This window comes from Dendrobates tinctorius, unplaced genomic scaffold (genome assembly GCF_039654945.1).
Source record: "Dendrobates tinctorius isolate UK_male_01 unplaced genomic scaffold, ASM3965494v1 ptg000090l, whole genome shotgun sequence".
In the NCBI taxonomy this organism is placed as follows: Eukaryota; Metazoa; Chordata; class Amphibia; order Anura; family Dendrobatidae; genus Dendrobates; species Dendrobates tinctorius.
Window position 1 is genome coordinate 7,863,115 of NW_027361758.1, and position 25,574 is coordinate 7,888,688.

General features: G+C 44.5%; 1 protein-coding gene across 1 annotated transcript in view; it reads left to right on the plus strand.

Moving 5' to 3' along the window:
* The window catches only part of HIP1R (huntingtin interacting protein 1 related), a 209,194-nt gene that overhangs the window by 131,862 nt on the left and 51,758 nt on the right, over positions 1–25,574 (plus strand). The gene's annotated exons all lie outside the window — the stretch shown is intronic.

Sequence of the window (25,574 nt, forward strand, 5' to 3'; positions counted from 1 at the left end):
GCCCAAGATTCGGACACAAGCCCCGACGGGACCACTGTATGTGGGCAATAATGCAATGTATTCGGAGCCAAACTTGCTTTTAATTTAACACGGGTTCTATATCCTCTCCTATATCCTTTTCCTTCTGGGAAGTTCACAGTTACCTTTTTAGAGGCACCCTTAGCCAGTTAGCCTCCGGATGCAAGTCCTCATACAATTGCTCTGAGTTGGGTTGTCTTGAGTCCATCTGGAAATCCTAACCCACATAGTCAAAAAGTGGTAGATAAGACTAAACTTATGTTTAAATGTGCAGCATAGATGGGCAAAACAGTACTAATCACATGACAATAAACCTTCCCATAGCTGGACCGTTAGCTGAACTTTCCTACTCGTATAGCTAAACCTATTAAACTACGATCACCTTTGGCCACCATCGCTGCTAACCCCCCAAAAATGGCAGACATGTTTTACCAAGATCTTGCAAAATTGCATCGTAAGACCTCTGTTTTCTCCATGTGTTATCGCTATTTTTATTAATTTGATTTAATTTTTTTTCTCACGTTTTTCTCCCCACTCCACTATGCCCTGCAGATGTAAATTTATTGGAAGTATAAGAGGCTATTAAATCTTTTAACCCTTGCAGGTCCCCAGGCCCTTATGTCTTCTCAGCTTTCTATTATAAAAAAAAAGTACTACTCTTGTTGGTCTGCATATTGTCTGTCTTTTCTAATGCCCTTACATCTGACTCTATCTTGAACCCAACCTCTAATTAGGCTCAAATACTAATAGTGCTAATGGACATCAAGCTTTTGGTGAAAATTCTAGGCACAACTTGTCCTCAACTCTCTAGTAAATGGAGATTGATCAAATGGTATTTATCCCACACTGTCAAGCTAGCAATAATATCTGTAGTTGGCCATCTCACAAACCTAACACCTTTTGTGCAAGCTACCCTCCTTGTTCCGCTCTCTCAATATTTTAAAATCTTTTGATTCTTTATTCTGGGATTACATATACTTACCCTCCAAAAATGATTTTTCGAAACAAACTTTGTATTGGATCTCTGCCTTTTATAGAAATCCTACTGTGCAAGTGCAGGATGCTGGTTAAATCTTTACCGTAATCCATAGAGAGTGGACAAGGCATGGCTGCCCAATTTCTCATCTCCTGTTGGTGCTCTCCATGGAGCTGCATGCAGTTTCCATAGGGGCCTGCTCGAATGTCAAGGGGATCGAGGTAGCTGGTCTAGTCCATAAATTGTCTATTTGCTGATCACGTTTTGCTAACTTATACAGCACCTTTCTATTTCAACAGCATCTCCAACTTGACTATTTTAAAGCCCCAAAAAAAAAAAAAAAAAATCTAAGCATTGACCTCCTATATATTCAGACATAGCTTGGGGAAGGCATTTATGCACATGCAATTGAAGTACATGTATCAAAGTACTGGCAGTTATAACATGGCAGTTAGACAGGGCAGGAGACAGGCAAGACATTTATATACATCTACTCCCTGTACATTTGGAGTACAACAAATGTATACCATATGCATTTGTGTAATTTATATCCTGGCCGCTGCATTCACACACATCCACCGCCCTGACATTAACTCTATACACTCCATCCATATCGGCCCCTCGCTCCTATCCTCTCCTATGTATAGCACTCACGCTCTTTTCACATTGTTAAATTGCACAGATCCAGTCAGTCCCACCATTCAACATGAGACGCTCTCACAAATCACTTAACCATCTGCTCACTCTTTCAATCCTCCTCCTAGTCGCAGGAGAGATTGCTCCCAACACTGGTCCCCCATGTTATAGAAAGTCAAACCCCCCCAACTGCTACACTCAGAAACCCCTCTAATCTTATTAATATTCCCTGCATGCCATCTGTCTCTCTTAATTGTGCACTTTGGAATTCTTGCTCAGTGTGTAACAAACTCTCCTTCACTCATGACTTTTTCCTTTCTAATTCTCTTAACCACCTGGCTCTTACTGAAACCTGGATCCAGCAGTCAGACACTACCGCTGCTGCTGCTCTTTCATACGGGGGACTACATTTCTCTCATACCCCAAGATCAGACAGTAGAGCAGGTGGAGGCATTGGTCTGCTCCTATCACCAAAATGTACCTTTCAGGTTATCCCTCAACTACCCTCTCTAGTCTTCCCTTCTTTTGAGGTCCATGCCGTCAGACTCTACACCCCCTTCTCCATGCGAGTGGCGGTAGTGTATCGTCCTCCCGGCCCCTCCCATCAGTTCCTGGATCATTTTGCCACTTGGCTTCCACATTTTCTCTCCTGTGACATCCCTACCCTCATCATGGGAGATTTCAACATCCCCATTGCTCTTCCCCTCTCCCCATCTGCTACTCACCTTTTATCTCTAACCTCCTCGTTTGGCCTTTCGCAGCTTACTAATTCTCCAACGCATGAAGACGGAAACTCCCTCGACTTGGTCTTCTCTCGGTTTTGTACAGTGGATGATTTTGCAAACTCCCCTCTCCCGCTCTCTGACCACAATCTTCTTTCATTCTCTATCAAGAACTGCCAGGCTGCTCAGGTCACCCCCACTGTCCATATTTATAGAAACATACAGGCCATTAACAGCCAGAAACTTATGAAGAACTTGCAGTCTTCATTGGCCCCTATCTCCTCCCTCTCATGTCCTGATTCTGCACTGAAGCATTACAATGAAACACTTCAAAGTGCCCTGGATGAATTTGCACCCCCTATAAATAGAACACAACACAGACGGCGACAACCCTGGCACACCCTGCAAACACGTTTCCTGCAGCGGTGCTCCAGGTGCGCCGAACGTCTGTGGAGAAAATCCAATCTACACGAAGATTTCATCCATTATAAGTTTATGCTTAGAACATACAACACTGCCCTTCACCTCTCCAAACAAACCTATTTCAACACCCTCATCACCTTACTGTCCAATAACCCTAAACGTCTCTTTGACACTTTTCATTCTCTACTCAACCCAAGAGTACAGGCCCCAACCACGGAGCTCCGAGCTGACGATCTGCCAATTACTTCAAAGAAAAAATTGACCAGATTCGACAGGAAATTATCTCCCAGTCACCTCATACCATGCACTGTCCTCCCTCCCCCACTGCATCTAGCTCACTCTCTGATTTTGAACCAGTCACAGAAGAAGTAGTAAGCAGGCTCCTTGCATCTTCTCGCCCAACCACTTGCACCAGTGACCCAATTGTCACATCTCCTCCAGTCCCTTTCCCGTGCTGTCACCCCTCACCTAACTAAAATATTTAACCTCTCTCTCTTCTGGTATCTTTCCCTCCTCATTTAAGCATGCCATCATACATCCACTACTTAAAAAACCATCTCTCGACCAAAACTGTGCCGCTAATTATAGACCTGTCTCTAATCTTCCCTTCATCTCTAAACTCCTGGAACGCCTGGTCCACTCCCGTCTTATCAGCTATGTCTTTGATAACTCTCTTCTCGACCCTCTCCAATCCGGTTTCCGCTCTTTACACTCTACTGAAACTGCCCTCACTAAAGTTTCTAATGATCTACTAACAGCTAAATCTAATGGTCATTACTCCATGCTAATTCTCTTGGATCTCTCTGCAGCATTCGACACTGTGGATCATCAGCTCCTTCTCGCTATGCTCCGTTCCATTGGCCTCAAGGACACCGTTCTCTCCTGGTTCTCCTCCTATCTCTCTGACCGCTCCTTTACTGTATCTTTTGCCGGTTCCTCCTCCTCTCACCTTCCCCTTACTGTTGGGGTTCCTCAAGGATCGGTTCTAGGCCCCCTCCTCTTCTCCTTGTACACTGCCCCTATTGGTCAAACAATCAGTAGATTTGGTTTCCAGTACCATCTCTATGCTGATGACACCCAATTATACGCTTCTTCTCCTGACATCACGCCAGCCTTTCTAGAAAACACCGGCGATTGTCTAGATGCTGTCTAACATCGTGTCCTCGCTATATCTGAAACTGAACCTGTCAAAGACTGAACTCCTTGTGTTTCCTCCCTCTACAAATGTACCTATACCCGACATTGCCATTTCTTTGTGTGGTTCCACTATTACTCCCCAGCAACATGCCCGCTGTCTTGGGGTCATACTTGACTCCGAGCTTTCCTTTTCCCCCCACATTCGATCACTGGCTCGCTCTTGTCATCTGCATCTCAAAAACATTTCTAGAATTCGACCTTTTCTTACTTTTGACTCTGCAAAAACTCTTACTGTTTCTCTTATTCATTCTTGTCTCGACTATTGTAACTCTCTTCTAATCGGTCTCCCTCTTACCAAACTCTCCCCTCTCCAATCTGTCTTGAATGCTGCAGCCAAGATCATATTCCTCACCAATCGTTACACCAATGCCTCTACCTTGTGCCAGTCATTACACTGGCTACCCATCCACTCCAGAATTCAGTATAAACTTATTAACCTCACCCACAAAGCCCTCCATGGCTCAGCACCACCCTACATCTCCTCCCTTGTTTCAGTATACCACCCTACCCGCGCTCTCCGCTCTGCTGATGACCTGAGGTTAGCATCCTCAATAATCAGAACCTCCCACTCCCGTCTCCAAGACTTTACACGTACTGTGCCAATTCTTTGGAATGCACTTCCCAGGTCAATACGATTAGTCCCCAATCCCCACAATTTTAAGCGTGCCCTGAAAACGCATTTATTCAGACTGGCCTATCGCCTCAACACATTAACCTAATGTATCCCTGTGTGGTACAGCCAAAAGTTTTACCATAACCAGGTTCCCCGCATCATGTTCCCACATGCTTTATGCATCCATTAGCCCTCTGTGTCTGTACTGTTACACACTTATTATGGCTGGTCCATACATTATGGCTTGTCCATACAATCAGGGCAACCGTTACCACCCACCTTTATTCGGACTCCCATGACAGCACCACGAGAGGGGATCCGCCCTTCGGGAACAGGAAACCTACAGATACAAAAGGGCTGCACCTCTCCCACGCATCAGTTGGTTTCCTGTTCCCGAGGGGACGGGATCCTATAGACCGGATCCCAGGCCGGCCGGCCGGTATAGGAAGCGAGGGGGTCTCTTACCTCAGCCTGGTGCAGAGCTCCTGGAGGACGCCACGGTGGCCCAGGATGGGTGGCACGGCGGTGGTGGACACAGCAGGGAGCGGCGTCCGGAGGAGGTCCGTCTCCATATGTGCGCCGCCGGAGCTGGGAGGGGGGGCATACTTACCGGCGTCGCGATAGCGGAGGTTGGGGGGGGCGGCGCAGCTGCAGGGCGCTGGGGCCGGTGAGGGCTCCTGGGTGGAGCGCCCTGGCGCCCCCCGTGACTTCCAGTCACGTCGAAGTCGCGGTGACGTCGGGGCGGAGCCTGGGGGCGCTTCAGGGTTGGCGCCACTGCGCAGGGACCCAAGATGGCGGCGCCCATCGGGAGGATGCTGGTAAGCGCCGGTTCCCCTGCCCAAAGCGGCGCCAGCTGGGGAGGGGGCCCCTATTAGGGGGAGGGCGCGGCAGGAGGAAATCTGCTGTCCGGAGGAGGGGTATATAGGCAGGACCCTAGATGGGTGTCTTGCCTTGGCCACATTATTGCAAGTAGTAATGGAGAGCGATCAGGAGCAGCAGCAGCAACGGCGGCAACAGCGACAATCTTCACTGCCGCCCCTGGATGACCTTAGGCAGGTCAAACAGAAGAAGAAAGAGGCCCGTGACAGTAAGGAGCGTCCGGGACGAAGTGACCAGTCCAGTCATAAAAGCTCCTCTAGGCGGACAGGAGCATCGACTGAGAAAAATCCCCCTCATTCTCCGGTACTTGATTGTGGCACTGGTAAGTGATCTTCGTGAATGTTCACTCAGTGACGGGGCCTCCTTCTGTGTTTTATTCTAGGGGAAGAAGGCTACGAGTAAAACTAAACTCAGGGAATGCGCACTCTGTGCATGCCCGTTACCAGACTCATGCCCCAAAAAGTTGTGTCCCCCCTGTATCCAGCAGACAGTGGCGGAGGAGTCTCCCGCAGTAGCGGCGTGTTTAAGGGATATAGTAAGGGCAGAGATGAAGGAAAACCTAAAATCCCTGTCCCAACCAGAGAGTTTAAGGGGTGAGGACCCGGTGGAGTCGGATTCCTCGACAGAGTGGAGGAGAAGTAAGGACTCCCATATTTCATCTCCCTTGTCCTCCTCAGAAGAAGAGGACTCTGGTCGGTTTTGCCTGCCGCTCGAACGAGTAGACAAATTGGTAAAAGCAGTCAGAGGGACAATGGAGGTGGAGGAGCCAAAGCCTCAATTATCCATGCAGGATGTGATGTTCGGGGGGCTGGAGCAGAGGAAGCGTAGGGTCTTCCCACTAAACGAAAAGATCCAGGATCTCATCCGCAGAGTGGAAAAAGCCAGATAAAAGAGGGTCGCTACCACCAGCCCTCAAGCGGAGATATCCCTTTGACGATTCAGCAATGAATACTTGGGACAAGGCCCCCAAATTAGATGCAGCTATTGCGAAAGCATCGAAAAGATCCTCACTACCCTTTGAGGACATGGGGTCCCTTAAAGATCCTCTAGACAGGAAGGCAGATACCTTCCTTAAAAATACCTGGGAGATGGCAGCCGGTTCCTTAAGACCAGCAGTAGCATCGACTTGCACGGCCAGGTCCATGATGGTCTGGTTGGACCAGTTAGAGTCGCAGTTAAAACAAGGAACATCTAGACAGGCAATCCTTGGGGCCCTACAAATAATCCAGGATGGCGCAGCCTTCCTAGCAGATTCCTCGGCTGATGCAGTCAGACTGTCCGCCAGGGCAGCAGGTCTCTCTAATGCGGCTCGGAGAGCCCTGTGGCTAAAGTGCTGGCCGGGAGATATTCAGTCCAGGGCGAAACTCTGTACTATCCCGTGTGAGGGGGAATATTTATTCGGAGCAGTCCTGGACGAACTGCTGGAGAAGGCCGGGGATAAGAAAAAAATCCCAAATCTTTGGTCCGCATCTTACCGACGTCCGTCTAATAGGAGATTCGGTCAAGGGAGAAGGCGTAACCCTTCACCTAATAGAGACCGTCCCAGATGGGAGGATAGAAGGAGAAGAGGTACGGGCTTCATGTTCAGACGCTCGTCGAGAGAGCGAAAAAGACAGAACCAATGACTAGCAATTCCCGTGGGGGGTAGACTGTCATCCTTCCTCCCAGCATGGCTACAGGTCACCAATAGTGACTGGGTGTGGAATGTGATATCCACCGGACTCAGGTTGGAGTTCACTCAAGTCCCACGGGATACCTTTAAACCAACACCCTTAAGGTCTTCACCCCTCGAGCAAGCGGCTTTAGAAGCAGAGGTCTTGAACCTGTGTCTGAAAAACGTTCTGATAGAGGTTCCAGAGTCTGAGAGAGGAAGAGGGTTCTACTCTCCCTTATTCCTAATCCAAAAGCCGGATAAAACATTCAGAACGATTATTAATTTACGTTTCCTTAATGAATTTTTGGTTAAACGCACCTTTAAAATAGAATGCATTAGTTCTACAATAAAGATGCTGTTTGAAGGGTGTTTTATGGCGATCGTGGACTTAAAAGACGCATACTATCATGTGCCCATCCACGCAGATTTCCAGCAGTTCCTGAGAGTGGTGGTATCAATAGACGGTATAATCCGTCATTATCAATATAGAGCCCTTCCCTTTGGTCTCTCAGCAGCGCCCCGGGTATTTACAAAAATAGTGGCCGAAGTTATGGCTCATTTACGGGAAGTTGACATCTTAATTATCCCATACTTAGATGATTTTTTGATTGTGGGAAATTCAGTGAACCGTTTGAACCTCTGGATTCTGCTTCACTAAAAATGATATCACTTAAGACAGCCTTTTTGGTAGCAATAACATCTGCACGTAGAATAGGCGACATACAGGCACTTTCCAGATTGCCCCCGTACACAGAATTCTTACAGGATAGAGTAATTCTAAGGCCAGACCCGGCATACCTTCCCAAGGTAGCATCTCATTTTCATAGGACACAAGAAATAGTTCTGCCTTCCTTCCTCCCTAATCCAACCAATCCTAAAGAACAAAAACTTCAGGCTCTAGATGTTAAGAGATGCCTACTTAAATATTTAGCAGCCACAGATCCTTGGAGGAAGGAGAACACATTATTTTTATCCTTCCAAGGTCCCAGGAAAGGGTATAGAGTGTCAAAGCGCACGTTAGCGAGGTGGATTAGGGAGGCTATCTCTCTTGCCTACACAGCAGGTGGCGGTCCGGCTCCACAGAACCTGAGGGCGCATTCCACTCGTGCCATGGCATCATCCTGGGCAGAGAGATCGGGAGTATCAATTGACCAGATATGTAAGGCGGCCACCTGGTCATCTCCTTCCACCTTTTTTTAACCACTATCGGTTAGACATGGTTGCCTCCTCAGATCTCCCCTTCGGGCTAACGGTGCTGCAGGCTGTAGTCCCTCCCTAAATTAGTTTACATCTCTGTAATTCTCTCGTGGTGCTGTCATGGGAGTCCGAATAAAGTATTAAGTTACGTACCGGTAACTGTATTTTTCGGAAGCCCATGACAGCACCCTTAGTTCCCTCCCTTGTTCACGTATAAGGGTGCACCCCTTTAGAGGATTGTTTTCGCGAGTTCACCTTATGTGGGAGATGGTTTAAAGAATTGTGAATAGGATAGATAGGTTGTATATATTGTGTATATGCGGTGTACTAACCATGGTAGCCTCTCAAGCTCTGTAATCCAACTGATGCGTGGGAGAGGTGCCGCCCTTTTGTTATCTGTAGGTTTCCTGTTCCCGAAGGGCGGATCCCCTCTCTCGTGGTGCTGTCATGGGCTTCCGAAAAATACCGTTACCGGTACGTAACTTAATACTTTCGTGTCTACCTCTTTCCTCATAGACTGTAAGCTTGCGAGCAGGGCCCTCATTCCTCTTGGTATCTGTTATAATCTATGTGATTGTTATGCTGTAATGTCTATTGTCTGTACAAATCCCCTCTGAAATGTAAAGTGCTGCGGAATATGTCAGCGCTATAGAAATAAAATTTATTATTATCATGTGCCCTCACTGTCTCTACATCTTTGGCAATGTTTATACGTCTCTACATCAAAGCCTGACATTTCTGCCCTACAGTATGATGTACAGTAACAAAATATATTGTGGTACCGTGTTAGCCAGAAAAATCAATGTGAATACTTTTCTTCCCAATGAGGACAAAAGTATTCTCGGAATGATACCTTTATTGGCGAACCAAAAAATAATATATGTTTGCAAGCTTTCAGATTGAGTTTCAGTGGTCTACTACTCATCTAGACTACTTAACTTTAAAAATGTCTTTATATGAGCAAGCAATACAGACACCAAACTACTCATAGCATACTCCTAGAGCTCTATGATTAAGGGCGCAGTAGGCACCAGAAAGGAGTCAGTGGTTCTTGTACCACATCATCCTTGTATGAATTTTTAAAGATATGTATTTGGAATAAAGCTTGAAGATTTTTCTATTATTGGATGTGCCTGTCCACCTCTTCTTTTTTTTTTTTTTTTTTTTTTTTTGCATTGGGTAATTACTGGGGAACGCAATTTTTTAGGTCAGACAACTGTTCTTAATTAATTTTTGGATGCTGAATCCAGAAATGATCTGTTTTTCTCTATCACGTCAAGTTTTTGAATTATAGGACTTTTGTCTTCTCAAAAATATGTAAACTACTGTACCTAAAAAGTTTTTTTTTTTTTTTTATAGTACAAATATGAACAAAAAATGAAATATATAAGAAATAGGCATGACAAATGTTTTTTTTAACACTATCATGTTTTTTACAAAGGAGAGAGATATATATGCGCAAGTATTTAAGGTAAAAATGTACATTTATAGCTTTTTCGGGAGTGTTTAACTTGAGGACAATCACGTTTGATGCTCCAGCAATAGTCAGCCATCATATGTACATCCCATCTACCCTGGTAACTGTCTTCCATAACCTTCAAATCTTGGTGAAATCGTTCACCTTGCTCATCGCTAACAGCACTAAGATTTTCCGGAAAGTTGGCAAGATGGCAATGCAGAAAATGTAGTTTAATACTCATGTTGCAACCAAGCGCTTTGTAGCTCTCAAATAGTTTCTGAACAATTTCTTTGTAATTACTTGCACGTGTATTTCCAAGAAAGTTCTTGACGACGTCTTTGAATGATAACCAAGCATTCTTCTCAAGATCTGACATAGTCCCGGTGAAATGTTCATCTTTTTTTTTTTTAATCAGATAAATTTTTATTTATGATAACAATTACATCATATACATGACATCAAGCAATTGTTCACATATAAACATGTTTTTATAAACAAAAACAAAAATAAAACTCCTCCCTCCCTTTTCCCCCCCATCCCCCCTCCGAGATCCCTTCAGTGCCTTCCCCGTTCCTCGTCCAGTACTCTTTCCAGCATCCATATATAGTTATGTAATGTGAATATCTTCCATATCCCAATACGTCCCTCCCACCCCTCTAACTCCATTCTACCCATGGCTGCCATATCTTGTGAAACACCTCAAGTTTATTTCTCTTAGTGTAAATACTTTATTCCAATGAAATTATATGCTCCGCCTGCGCAAGAAAGTCCCGTCTAGTCGGAGGCTCCTCTCTGATCCAAAACCGGGCAATCAATTTCCTTGCTATGAACAACAGTCTAGCAATCGCCAGTTTGACCATAGCCGCCGCTGCCAATTCTTCCACAAAGCCTAATATACAGATCAAAGGGTCCCTGGGGATTACACATTTATATATCCATTCGATCCGATTCAGTACAACTGTCCAGTATGTAGACAATCTAGGGCAACACCACAACATGTGCATCATATCTGCCCGTTCCTGCGAACACCGTGGACAATCGGAATCAGACCTCAAACCCATCTTGAACAATCTATCAGGAGTTCTGTAAGCTCTATGAATTACGTACAGCTGAGACATGCTCCCAGGTTCGCTCATAGAAATCTTAGGCACATATTCTAAAATAGATTCCCATCTATCATCACTTATTTCTCCCAATTCAGCCTCCCATTTCACTCTAGCCTTGATGGGATGACTGACTAGAAATGTAAATAATAAATCTCTATACACTTCTGAGATTGCCCCCTTCGTCTCGCTGTTCCCCAAAATGGAGGCTAGCGTGACATCAATCTGGACCTCAACAGGCCTCCTCCGACATTGCGACCGATACGCATGCTGAATTCTTTTATAATGATACATATTTGAGTGTGGAAGCTGGAACTCTGATTGTAGCTCCATGAATGATTTAAGTCTCCCCTGACCCACAAGCTGACCCATCCGTCTGATTCCTGCCTCTCTCCAAAGCCCAAATCCCTCCATTCGCTGGAATTCTTGTAAATTTGTTATCCCACACTGGAGAGTATTTAGTAAGGCCCGTGACACCCCTAATCTGTTTAACTTTCTCCCATACCTTATGAATAAGGAGAACCGTAGGAAACCTAGAGCCAAATTTTAAAAACTGCCCCCCTTCCAGGCTCTCTCCCAAAGGCCATTTCCCAAACAGCTTTCTCAAACTACTGGGCGATTGTTCCTGTCCCGTCTCCTCCCCCCATCCTCCCATATGTTGACATTGTGCTGCTAAAAAATATACCCAGGGATTAGGAAGCGCCACCCCCCCCCCGTCCTCTTTCGGCCTCTGCAACGTTTCTTGTTTAAACCGTGGGCTTCCCCCCCCCCCCCCCCCATATTAGGTCGCCGAACAGCGATTTAATTTTACAGAACCTACTCTGTGGGATCCAAATTGGAGAATTATGCAGTACATACAGCAGCTGCGGCATCACAATCATTTTTAAAAGATTTACCCTTCCAATCACCGAAAGATGTAATTTATTCCACGCCGAAATCTTGGAACGAACTTTTTGTAGCAGAGGGCTTAAATTAAGTTCTTCAAAACTACTCAAAGGGAGGGCGATCTGTATCCCCAGATATTTAAATCTCGAAACTACTCTCAATTTCGGTGATATTCCAACCTCCCCAATATCTCCATCTACTGTATCAATGGGCATGATGCACGATTTATCCCAGTTAATTTTGAGTCCAGAAAATTCTCCGAATTTCTCAATGCCATCGCATTATCCAAGTTCTCCCCCGAGTCCCCCAGGTATAGCAGAATATCATCAGCGTACAGAGACACCTTCTCCTCCTTCCTTCCATAAACAAATCCCTTTATCTCCTGTGTATCCCTTATTTTAATAGCTAGGGGTTCCACGGCGAGGGCAAACAGCAACGGAGATAATGGGCATCCCTGTCTCGTACCCCTATGTAGTGAGAAACTATCAGATAATTTATTGTTTACTCTGATTTTTGCCGTCGGAGAGGAATACAGCAACCCCACCCAAGACATAAACCTAGGCCCGAACCCAAAGCCCAACAGGACCGACCACAAGTACTTCCATTCTACACAGTCAAAAGCCTTATGGGCATCCAAAGACACTACCACTCTTTTTCCAGCATTATCGGCCGGAATTTGCATATTTAAATATAATCTTCTTAGATTGATTGCTGTAGATTTATTGGGCATAAAACCCGATTGATCTGGGTGAATTATTTTAGCCACCACACGGGTCAACCTGTTGGCGAAGGCCTTTGCCAATATCTTAATATCTGTCGTAAGAAGTGAAATCGGTCTGTAGGACTCCGGATCCAAAGGGTCTCTATCGGCTTTAGGAATGACCACAACAATGGCCTCTCTCATAGAAGTAGGCAGCTGTCCCCTCCCCAACGACTCATCAAATACCTTCACCAATTTAGTTATTACTTCTTCATTTAGTATTTTATAGACCTCCGTTGGAATACCATCTGCCCTCGGGGCCTTATTACCCGCCATGTCCGCCAATGCCACCCTCAACTCCTCTGCCGTAAGCGGCCTATCCATCCACTCTCTATCTTCATCCCCCAATCTAGGAAGCTCAATCGTCCCCAAATAACTGTCCATCTCCTCTTGACCTTTGTGTCTGTAAGGAGTATAACTCACTGTAAAACTGTTTAAATACTTCCAAAATTTGATCCCCCTCTGAAACCACGGTACCTTCCTTATTTTTAATTGCATATACATGGGAAGATTCCCGTTGTGCCGACGCCACCACTGAGAGCAGGTGCCCCACTTTTTCACCCTCCGCGTAGAATGCCTCATTCTGAAACGCCCGCCGTCTCTCCGCCTTACGGATATGAAGTTTATTAACTTCCAATTGGGCCACTTTCATGCGGGTCTGCGTATCTGTATTACACTGCGCACACAATGCCTCCTCCGCTGCCCTTAGTTCCTCCATCACTGGTTTGTCTTGATTTTGAGACTTAGTCTTATATTGAGATACTTCTCTGAATAAAATCCCTCTCAAAAAGGCCTTCATAGTATCCCAGACTATATGGCCCTCAGCACTGCCTTCATTTATCCTAAAAAATTCTCCCAATTCTTCTCCCACCTTTCCCATATCCAGCAACCGTAACCAAAAGGGGTGAATTTTCCATCCCATTCCTGTCAACCTCCCTTGCCCTCCCAATTGTAGAGACACCTCCAGTGGACAATGATCCGATAGGACCTTGGGCAGATATTCCACTTCCTGTACCAAGTCATCCATTCCCTCATTTCCTAAAGCCACATCAATACGAGATAAAGATCCGTATGTCGCTGAATAACATGAATAAGTATATTTCTCCATATTCCGAACTCTCCACAAATCTATCCAACCAATCTCCCTCATGTAGTTTCCAAAAGGTGTCACCTTCCCCCCCCCCTTCCCACCCCCCGTATGTTTACCTTTATCCCAATGATCATTTGCAATATTATTTACATCACCGATTACAAGCAGCGGGACTCCCATCCATTTCCCAGATAAGTCCAGAATTTCCTGTATCTTTTTTCTAGAGAATGGTGGAGGGATATACAAGGACACAATACATAATAATCTATTCAAAATTCTGCATACAATAAACACGTATTGCCCCGTCCCTATCTATTATAGCCTCCACTTCTTCGTATGGAGTAGAATTGTGGATTAACACCGACACTCCCCTTGCATAGGCCGAATACGTCGAGTGATAAGCCTTCCTCACCCATCTTTTTTGTAGCATTGCGACTTTATCCTCTACCAGGTGTGTCTCTTGGAGGCAAATCACTGAGGGCCTCAGCTTCAGCAGATATTGTAAAATTGCAACCCGTTTTGAAGTGTTAGCGAGACCCCTAACGTTCCAGCTTAGAATCTTAATTCTGTCCCCCATAATATGTTGCAATCCCAAACATTAGACACGTTATAGGTAGAATCTCGATCCTCCCCCCCCCCCCCCCATCCCTCCCCACCACCTCCCCACCTCTACCCCCTTTCTCAACTTCCCAACTGGAATAAACTCCCCTCCCTCCCCCTCCCCCTCCCAAAAAATTAGTTGTCTCCCACAGCCTTTAAGCTGATAATTCTCTCTCCCTCTCTATTTGAGAACCAGTAGGGCGTTTTAACAGCCTAACGATACAAGCTCTGTATTCCAACTACCCTCCCGTTCACATTAATCCAACTGCAATAAGCGTTGCGCCGCCGAACACAACCTTCTTAAACCAACATGGCATTGCTTCATCTCAAAGATGACCATTAACTTAATAATTTCAAACTAAATCACAGTCACTGTTTCAACATCCCTCAGAGTATGCTTCAACGGGTCCGTCCCGCTCTGATATTTTGTATATTAGAGTCAAGCCAGAGTGTCGCCTCCTCTGGGTTCTGAAAAAAGTGCACCCGGTCCAAAGCTGCGACTCTCAGTTTAGCTGGGTAGATCATCGAGTAGCGCACATCTATGTCTCGTAGTCTTCTTTTAACTTCTCCAAACGTCATCCGGAGCTTCTGGACTGCTGCAGAATAATCTGGGTAAATGGAGATGCGATTGCCATCTATGGTAAGTTCCGCATGGGTCCTGGCTTTCCTCAGCAGAGTGTCTCTGTCTCTATAATTCAAAACTTTAGCCAAAATGACTCTTGGAGCTGATCCTGGGGGCAGGGGTCTGGTGGGCACCCGATGCGCTCTTTCAACAGAAAACATTTTGGTAAGGCTATCCCCTCCCACAGTATTCTTCAACCATGACTCAATGTACTCAGTGGGATTATTGCCCTCTGCTTTTTCTGGCACCCCCACAATCCTCAAGTTACTCCTGCGGGAGCGGTTCTCCAAATCATCAGTTTTAAATTCCAGCTCAGCTATACGTTGCATATACTTCTTTTCCCTTTTCAACAGTTCATTAACCTGGTCCTCCGCACTTCCCACACGTTCTTCCACCACCTCCACTCTCTGTTCAACTTTGCGCACTGCAGCGTTAATCGCAGCCATCTCCCCCTTTAAATCATCCACACGACCATTCAGAGCTGCAAGGGCAGATTTGTTGTACATTACCACAGAGAATATGTCCTTGAGCGTCGGCTCTGCTACATCCAGTGTGTCCGGCTGCTCAAGCTGGCCAGTACATGCAGCCACCTCAGGGGATCTCCATTCCACCCCACCACTCTGTGGCTGGCCCCCTCCTTCCTGCTGTGTCCCAGGGACATGTCCTGGGTCAGGTCTCTCCCCTTCAGCCTCTGACCGCTCATTAGCAGCCTCCTCTGACCTTGCAAAGCGTTCCAGCCGAGCGATCACCTCCATCTTCCTCTGATATGCCGCGCTCGCCCTTGCCGCCTCCTCTGCAGCCTCGGCGCCATCTTGGGCCTGAGCATTTCCAGACGCTGCCAGCTCCTTCTAATGAAGAAGAACAGCATCTCATCCAGGTGAAGAATATATAAACATTTATTGTGCCATGACACATTAAATGTTTATATATTCTTCACCTGGATGAGATGCTGTTCTTCATTACTTGGATTTTGTGTCCAACTGGGTCTTTGGACTTTGAATGTGCCTCTCTTGGATCAAGGAATTGCTGTCAGCCATTTTTTCGTTTATGCTGCCAGCTCCTTCTGTCTCCTGCGCGTCATCCTGCTGCGGGGCTCTTCTCCACCCGACCGCACTCTACTCCCTGCTACTCCCCAGGTTTCTGCACACTCCGTGGGGGAATTTCAGCGTTCGGCGGCACTGCAAATAGCTATAATCAGGGAGATTGTGGCAGGAGAGCTCCTCTGCACGTCCTCTCACATCGTGCACTAGGCCACGCCCCCGAAATGTTCATCTTTGATGAGCTGTCGAATTTGTGGACCATCAAACACACCAGCCTTGATTTTTTTTTTCAATGGACAGTCCAGGAAGTGCCAACATGATGTACTTAAAACAGTCGCCGTCAGTTGGCAATGCTTTTACAAATTGCTTCATGAGACCTAGTTTTATGTGCAGAGGTCGGAATAGTATATTCTTCCTGTCAACAAGTGGCTGATGTAGAATGTTAGGATCTCCAGGTTTAAGACCAGATCTTGGAGGCCAATTCGACTCAACCCAATGCTTTTCTCGAGCTCTGCTATCCCACATACAGAGAAAGCAGGGATACTTTGTGTACCCACGTTTCTGACCAAGAAGGAAGCAAACCATTTTAAGGTCAACACAGATGATCCAATTGTGTGTGTGATATTTCAATAACTCAATAACTCTTTACATCTCCATGTTCTTCACGAAGAGAGACAGAATGCCCAATAGGGACTGCACCAAATTGCCATTGTGTAGAAGGACACACTTAAGACTCTGCTTTGAGCTATCAATAAACAGTCGCCATTCATTTGGATTGTACATTGAAAGCCCTAATTCTTGTAGTAAACCAGGAATATTATGGCAAAACACAAAACCGCTGTCACACCGAAAGTACTGCAAAAATGTACTTTCTCTAGTACGAAATAGTATGATACCTTCGCTCCTTGTTCAAGTAACTGTTTCTCATTCAGCCTTGATGCTAGTAATTCTGAAGCTTTTTTTGATAAGCCCAATTCACGTGCTAAATCATTTAACTCGTGCTGATCAAATCCCTTACGAACTGAATTCTTGTGACTTTCAAATTCTGCATCATTGCTGTCACTGTGTTCGTCAACATCACTCAGAACTTCTAGAGATGGTAGCTGTTCGAAAACTGGCACTGGAATTTCAGCTGAATGAGGCATTGGTCTGATAGCTGACGGTAGATTTGGATATTCTATTTTACTTTTATTTTTCCTGTTAAATCCTGATGTTTTCACTAAACAGAAGTAACAGTCTGTGGAATGACTTTTTTGCTCTCTCCACACCATGGGGATACCAAATGCCAACTTTTCACGTGTTCCTTTGGTCCACATCTGTAAACTCTCGACACACTGCTTGCACACTATGTGAGGGGCCCATGGCTTATCTTGATCACCGAGTTTTACTTTAAAATATGCAAAATATGCTTGTTTGACAAATGCACTGATGTTTGCCCTTTGAACTGGAATGGTGAAAACACCACAAATATAGCAGAAGGAGTCAGGGTTGTTTGGGCATTTACGACGAGAGGAAGAAGGAGCAGACATGATCTGAAACAAAGGAAATATGTACATAAGTAAATAAAACACTGAGATGGAAAGTTACAAGCTTTGAAAACTAACAAAGAAAAAAATCATAAGATATATAAATTACAACTAAGCGCCCAATGTAAAGAGAAAAGCTATCACAAATCCTATTTATTCCTACTATGATACATTTTTTGTGTAAAGATATTGATAATTATGACGTATTGGGAGCTGTACACACCTCTCACCACACTCTCAGTTGTGACTACTCTTACAAGTTGCCACGTAGCTCTATATGAATCGAATTGTACTCAGATAACAAGTCTTATTACAGAAATCAGTGCAATTGTGCTTCTATGGCAGGTAAGTTGAGGAGGAAAAACTTGACGTGATAGAAAAAAACTGACTACATTTTTGGAATCAGCATGCCAATTTTAGTATAAATCAGCTCAAAAACCTAACTCAACAGAAAATGTTTTTCAAATTGTTCCCCAGTGGTTGGTCAACATCATTGTAATGGCACTCCAGAAAATAAGACAGGTGTTTCTTAAAATGTGAGTACGATGGAGATTTTCTTTTTCCGTCTATATGGAGTATGGTACGGTTTTTCATACACGCATGTTTCGTGTCTCCTGCATAAGCAATTAACCAATGCTTGGATGCACCCTTACCAAGCTGTACTGCGAGATTACATAAATGTAATGTTTTCCTTAAATCCCCCAACCTTTCATCCTATGATCAGGCTGCTACCATTCAATCGCTGAAATTCCCGTATAGGTCTTTTTGGAAATTCCTAATGTTTCACCTCTGCCTATTAATATTTTATAATGGACTTTTCCTGCGTTCAGACATACTACATGGATATGCCATTCTAGTAAAGTCCAATATGGTCAAATTCTCATACAAACTGCATATTTCTGTCCAAATTAGTCCATTGCACCAGCACCTTGCAAGAAGACTGAGTGCGTTCCATCCTATATCCTCAAATTTGTCAAATGACAGTCTGTCCTTTGGTTAATTATATGATTTGCTACTTATATCTGTATCAACTCTGGTCCCCGCTTTATCGTTTTTCATGGGCCTCTTCCCTACCCCTCCATTTAAAACTTTTGTTTTCTTGGTTTCACTTGCCCCTTTTTTATATCACTGTAGTGATGTTGTATGACATGTTTTTTTTTCGTGTTGGTATAATTTACTAAAAAGTACTTGTATACCAAATTATAAACTTGGTTATGCTGATAAAACACAAAATATTTGAGAGAACCTAAAATTCAAATCGCCCTAGTTTCCCCATCCAAAAATAAAATCCTTTGCAAAATAAGAATATTTATCGTTGTGTTCGCAATAGTCTGATATATGGAAATATAAAATTGTTTAACCCTTATGATAACCATTGTAAAGCGAACAAAATAAATCAAAATGCCCAAATTGACGTTTCTTGGATTGACGGAGCTCCCACACAAAAATGCAACAAATGAAAACTTCATGTGTTCCCCAGAATGGCATCACTAAAAAAACAGCCCTCACACGGGCCCATCGATTAAAAAAAATATGTCACTGGTCTCCGTTTCTGATGAGAGAAACCAATATTTTTTTTATAATATTTTTTTTCTTACTACTCTCTACGCTCAAAAAGCCATTGCTGAATGGCTTTTTGTATTTTCCCGTTTCACTCCATTTGGAATTTTCAGAAACTATATTATTGTACCTTCAGTACACCTACATATTTATAAAGGTTTAGGAGAGAAGTTTTGCATTGAGTTCTTTATCCAGAATGCTAGTTTTACACTGTAGGTTTTTAAAATTTCTGTTGGAGATGGCAAACTTTTATTTTTTTTTAAATTCTTTATTTACAAGTTTAAACCACACCATAAGACAGAACATCGTTTTACAAATACAGATGGTTAAAGATTGCTTAGATGTCGGTCCAAGGTGTTAAAAAAAAAAAAAAAAAAAAAAAAAAAAAGGAGGGAAAAACAAGGGGGGGGGGGGGGGAAAGTTGGTGGGAAAAAGGAAGAAGAAGGGAAGGGAAAAGAGGGATACATAATAGCAAACAGTAACATCAACACAAAGCAGTCGTCGGCATCGACACTAGCAATAAATGAGTGTATTATAAGAATAGAGTAGGTGAACAGTGTTATAAGTAACCTTGGAACCAGCTACCCCAAAATCAAGGCCATCAGGTCTAAGTAAGATTCATGTATTATCCGATCTCTCGCCTCGAGGATTATCTCCCAGATATCTAGTCCACGGGGCCCAGGTCAATACATAAGATTTGTGGTTGAAGACCTCCCAGCTAGACAGCTCCTCCCGACGGGAAATCTGATTTATCTTACCATGCCACTCCTCCAATGTGGGGGGAGCGACATCTTTCCAATGAACAGCTATCAGTTGTTTTGCAGCACTTAGCATCAATGGGAGTAGGCCATGTTTTTTTGGTAAGAAATCCTTTGATGGGCACGAAAGCAGAACCTCCGTAGCCCTGAGATTGGTCTTTATTAACTGTAATTTCTTGAGAACTAGCTCGACACCGTCCCAAAAATGTCTCAATTTGGGACAATCCCAAAATATGTGTGTATGATGTCCTCCAGGGTTGAGGCATCTCCAACAAGCATCATTATCAGCAAGACCCCTCTGAAAGAGCCTCGCGGGAGTCCAATGCCACCTGGTCAATATTTTATAAGAATTTTCTTGTAAAAGAACACACCTGGAGAATCCCCGTGCACTAGATAGCATTCTAGATACTTGTTTCTCTGTGAACGTAGTATTAAGTTCCATTTCCCAGGAGTAAATAAATGAGGGTTTAAAATGTACTCCCGGAGAGATCAGATGTGAATAAATACGAGACAGGATTTTTAGCCGTGGAAGCGGGAGTTTGATCATAATATCTAACCAGGACCAGTTCGATTTGGTCGGGAATTTCTTCCTAAACTGTAGAAGCGTACGTCGAATGTGCTAATTAGTTGGTTGACTCATTGCATTTGATGGCCAAACTCCTCCCTGTAATATTTTATTACCGTAAAAGCTATTCAATGTATCTCTAGGGAGGGTAAACCACAGATTATAAGGATCCTGAAAATCAGAATCCAATAAAAACGGTATTGAGCTAATCGGCGTTAATGTCGAAGGAAAAGTGTCCTCCGGTAATTCCCCCAACATCAATCTTTTGATACGTAATGTAGTAGAAGTTATCTCATCCAGTCTAAGAGTAACCGGTGGTTTAGCCCTAGTCCATAGATAAGGCAAACCCCTCGGGCCCAGCAAAGCCAGGTCGACACAAGCTCCCTCCCCACCCTCAGTGAAAGACACTACCTTTAACCATCTGCCAAGGTGGATTGCCCTATAATATACCAGGGGGTCTGGAACTCCCAATCCACCAGAGGAGACTGGGTAAGTAAGAAGCCTATAAGGCAACCTAGCCGGTTTAGATTTCCAGATAAATTTTCTATTAGTGACTTTAATGACCCAAAAAAGGTCAGGGGTATCTGAATCTGTACCATATTCATGGCATACAAAATGGTGGGCATAATATATGCCTTAAACACGTTGATGCGACCCAACCAAGATAAAGTGGGTAGGTTATATTTATGCATCAGATTGGTAACTTTCTTCAATAAGGGTATGAAATTACTTTGAAATAAGTTAGTGGGGTCCCTAGTTATGAATATTCCTAAGTATTTAATAGAGCCATTAGCCCAAGAGAAGGGAGTCTGCGTACGAAGAATGGAAAGTTGGGAATGAGGGAGAGTGATATTTAACGCTTCAGATTTGGCTAGGTTAATTTTAAAATTGGAAAGGGAGCCAAACTGTTGAGAAATTCGGAGGATGATCGGGAATGCCTGAGATGGGTTGGATATGAGGAAAAGCAAATCATCTGCGAAAACTAGCGTTTTAAATGTCCCCGGGCCCACCGACGACCCCCTTTATGCGTTGTTCTTGTCTGATGCTTTGTATCAAAGTTTCTATAACCAAAATGAACAAAGATGGGGACAGAGGGCATCCCTGCCTAGTCCCATTGTGAATCTCCAGACTTTTTGATAGGGTGCCATGTATCCTGACCCTGGCCGTCAGTTGGGAGTAGAGAGAGAGGACTGCTGTTATATATTGAGTAGGAAAACCGAATTTAATTAACACTTGCTCCATGAATCTCCAGCACACTCTGTCAAAAGCCTTCTCGGCATCCGTTGACAAGAGTACCAAGGGGACCTGCCGGGTTTTGGCAAACATTATAGACTGTATGACCCTAGTGGAGTTATCTTTCCCTTCCCTACCCCTCACAAAGCCCGCCTGATCCGCATGAATCAACTTGGGTAAAAAGTTGCTTATTCTACCCGCTAGTATTTTAGCCCACAGTTTTATGTCCGCATTAAGTAATGAAATTGGTCTATAGCTGGCGCACAAGTTTGGGTCCTTACCCTCCTTCTGGAGAACTGTAATATATGCCTCCAGTGATTGCTTAGGGGGAAGCTGACCTTTCAAATAGGAATTAAACAAGGTCACAAATTGAGGTAAGAGTGATTTTATAAACTTTTTATAATATATAATGGGGAGACCATCCGGGCCTGGGGCCTTTCCATTTGGAATGGTGGAAAGCGTATCCAAAATTTCTTTAGGGGTAACCGGAGCAGTTAACAAAGTTTGGCCTTCCGGGGTTATTTTAGGTAAAACTAGTGGAGTCAGGAACTCTCTAATTTTTTCTATAGCTTTTATTGGGTCTTGCATACTATCTGGTATGCTTAGATTATATAAGCTGTCATAAAAGGATCTAAACTCCTCAGCAATATCAGCGGTCTCGAAAATTGAGGAGCCATCTAGAGTTTTGAGTTGCCTAATAAACGTCCTTTCTTGCTGCTTTTTAAGCAATGAAGACATAAGCTTGCTGCTTTTATTGCCATGGAGATAGAACCTCTGTTTACATCTCATATAGGTTTTGGCCGATTGGATATTTAAAAGATGTTTTAGCGAATTTCTTAGGTCCGTCAGTTCAGTTAGTGTCTTAGTTACTTGAGATCTCTTATGCAAACTTTCTAAGGAATTAATTTTGGTGCAAAATAGACACAACCTGTTTTGTCCTTTCTTTTTTGAGATGGGAACTCAAAGCTATAAATTCTCCCCTCATTACTGCTTTGTGACTCCCACGCCACAGGTATGGATGGGCCAGAGTGCAGATTTGTCTGGAAAAAGAATTCCAGAGTGTCAGTCAGTCTCGTAATGTGGGAATCTGAATCTAATGTCTCATTAAGCGACCAAGACCTGGCTGGTCGCGGAAGGGTTTCTATGCCCATGTCGAGAAAAATAGGAGCATGGTCCGATAGTGTGATAGCGTCTATGGTCGCATTTTTGACTAATGAGAGGTTAGTTGTTTGTGTCAATATATAGTCAATTCTATGATAGCTGCTACACGGATGGGAATAAAAAGTGTAGTCTCTACCCGAAGGAGAGTGTGTCCTCCAGGGGTGTATCAAGTGTAATTCTTGAAAAGAAAGGTGTAATTTTCTCAGTGCCCTTTGAGAAAGGGTAGACTTGCCCGTGGAAGTATCCAAAGATGGATTAAGTGGCACGTTAAAATCTCCCCCCATCAGCAATAAACCTTCAGTAAATAGTTTTAAGGTATTCATTGTCCTGCACAGCCATCCAATCTAATTCTTGTTTGGGGCATATAAGTTACATAAGGTAACTTTGGTGTTAGCAATAAGGCCCTTCAGTATAATATACCTTCCTTCAGAATCCGAAAGGCAATCATGCAAGACAAAAGGAACATTTTTTTTAATAGCAATACTCACTCCTCTAGATGCCGACCCACCTGTACTATGATACCAGGTCGGATAACGAGATCTGGACATGTCTGGTACTCTCCCCGCTTTAAAATGTGTCTCCTGTAGAAAGATCACACTAGCCTTTTTTGCATGCAGAAGGTTCAATACCTGATTTCTCTTACACTGGGAGCGTAGCCCCTTTACATTATATGAAGCCACTACTATAGTGGCAAATTTTTCCTTGTCACCCATAGTAAATTAGATGTAGCAAAAGAAGAAAAAATGAATGATAGTGTCCCATGCCGACAGACCACAAAAAATACAAAATGCAAGGTAAAATAACAGTAACCAATAGATAACAATAACCAACTACCTGCCTGCGGCAGGAGCAGGGGGACCAACATGCCCCCTATGACAGAGCAGGGAATCACATCCCCAACACACGAGTAGCACATGTTAGCTTGTACGGCAATTAAATGAAAGCGTCAACACATAGGCAGGTGCCAATCAAGGCAAACTAAAGTGATCCAAAACATTGCAAAGTTAAACCAAAACTACTGGGTCCGAATGTAAGAAAATGCGACTAGACCCAATAAAACAAAATTCAGGGGGGCATCTCTTTTCTTGCCCCAGATTTCCCTCGCTTAGGGGGCATGCGTCTCTTCACTGAGGCCCAATCCCCCTGACCTCCTGTATAAGCGTTGATAGGAGGAGGTGTGCGAAGATCCATATCCAAAGGTAGCCATGAAGGAATATCAATAGAAGCAATGTCAAAAGTGTCCCATATTTTGCTTAAGTCTTCGGGACTTCTCACTGTTACTTGTTTGCCGTCTCCATTTACCGATATTCCAAACGGAAACAGCCATTTATAGAGAATTTTACGCGAGCGTAGTATTTCCAATAAGGTTCTCAGGATTCTTCTCTTTGCAAGGGTCGACGGCGCAATGTCCTGGTAGAGTTGTATGGCAGATCCTTCGTAGGCGAGATTTTTAACATCCCTTGAAGCAGACAAAATAACATTGGTGTCCACATAACTCAACAAGACGCAGATCACATCCCTCGGGGGTTCAGAGGGCTTAGGCCTGGGTCTGAGCGATCTATGGACCCTCTCAATTACAATTTGGTCGCATTTTTCTTGCGGAATTAGGAGGGCAAAGATTTCTTTTGTGGATTTTTCCAGTATTTCTGCAGAAACACTTTCAGGCAATCCTTTAATCCTTATATTTTTTCTGCGGCTTCTGTTCTCTTGATTTTCCAAGGCCAGAAGAGAGTTATTAAGCTGTGCTCTGTGGTAGTCCAAATGGTCCCTCATGGCATTAGAGTGGCTAATGAGAGAGGACTGAGATGCTTCAAGGGACTCCACTCTCTTACCAATATGTGACAGATCAGCTCTCATACCAGATATCTCCGTAACCAAAGGTTTTAATGCTTGGGTCAGAAGTTTTTTAAATACTGATCTAGAGAACTTCCCAGAGTCTGAGTGGGTAATGTCGCTGCCTGAGATATCTTCACTTGAGTCAGAGTCCTCGACCCGTTCCTCTACCTCAGCATTTGTATGTAGTTTTTTTGGTGTGGGCCTAGCCGACCCAGGTTTATTTTTCAAAAATTTCTCCATATCGCTTTGCCTGCCCTGATGCACCCCAGTATCCTACGGTTTTGCACGCTCTTTATTAGATTTGACCATAATGTTGAATTAAAGCGTGCATTTAAATCACTCCTCGTGCATTTAGGGAAAGTCTATTAATGCACGTTCATAGGTGTAGATGACCTCATGCGTCTTAAAAGGTGGAGAGCTGGCATTAGTAAATAAGGCCCTGATATGGTGCCCTATATATAGTGTTTCTCACTGCTGTGGTATGGGATCAGGCCGGTCTTAGCGTCTCTGGAAAGGGGGAGCAGTACCCCCAAACCCTCAGTCACTATATACAGCAGGAGCGCCCGTCCCAGCCACCAGGAGCACCCAGCACTGCGGCCACCCTCTGATCACCAGCCAGGCTCCTGCGTCCAGCTCACCTCCCTCTCCTCCGGTAAGCAGACCTTCTCCTTCCTTCCTGTAGCGGTCAGCGGTCTCTCTTCCAGCATAGGCCGCGGCCCTCCACCCCCTCCAACGGCTCTCCGCAGTCTTCTGGCCCACGCCGCTCAGGAAGAAACAGGAAAACGCAGCAAAGATGGCGCCTGTCCACCTCCGGCGCCAAGACCCGTTCCCCGCGGCCGCTCTCCTCCCAGAGAGCCGCGGTTTCCTCCACGCATTCCCCACCACTCTCTCCTGGTCCAGCTCTCTCCGGGGGGCACACAGACACCCCCGTTGGGGTCAAAATAGGGCTCACTTCGTGGCTGGCAGCGGGAGCAACAGCAACACACGTCCTCCCCACAAGCGATGCAGACCACGCCCCTCTGGAGATGGCAAACTTTTATGTGCCGGTGTCATTATTCTCT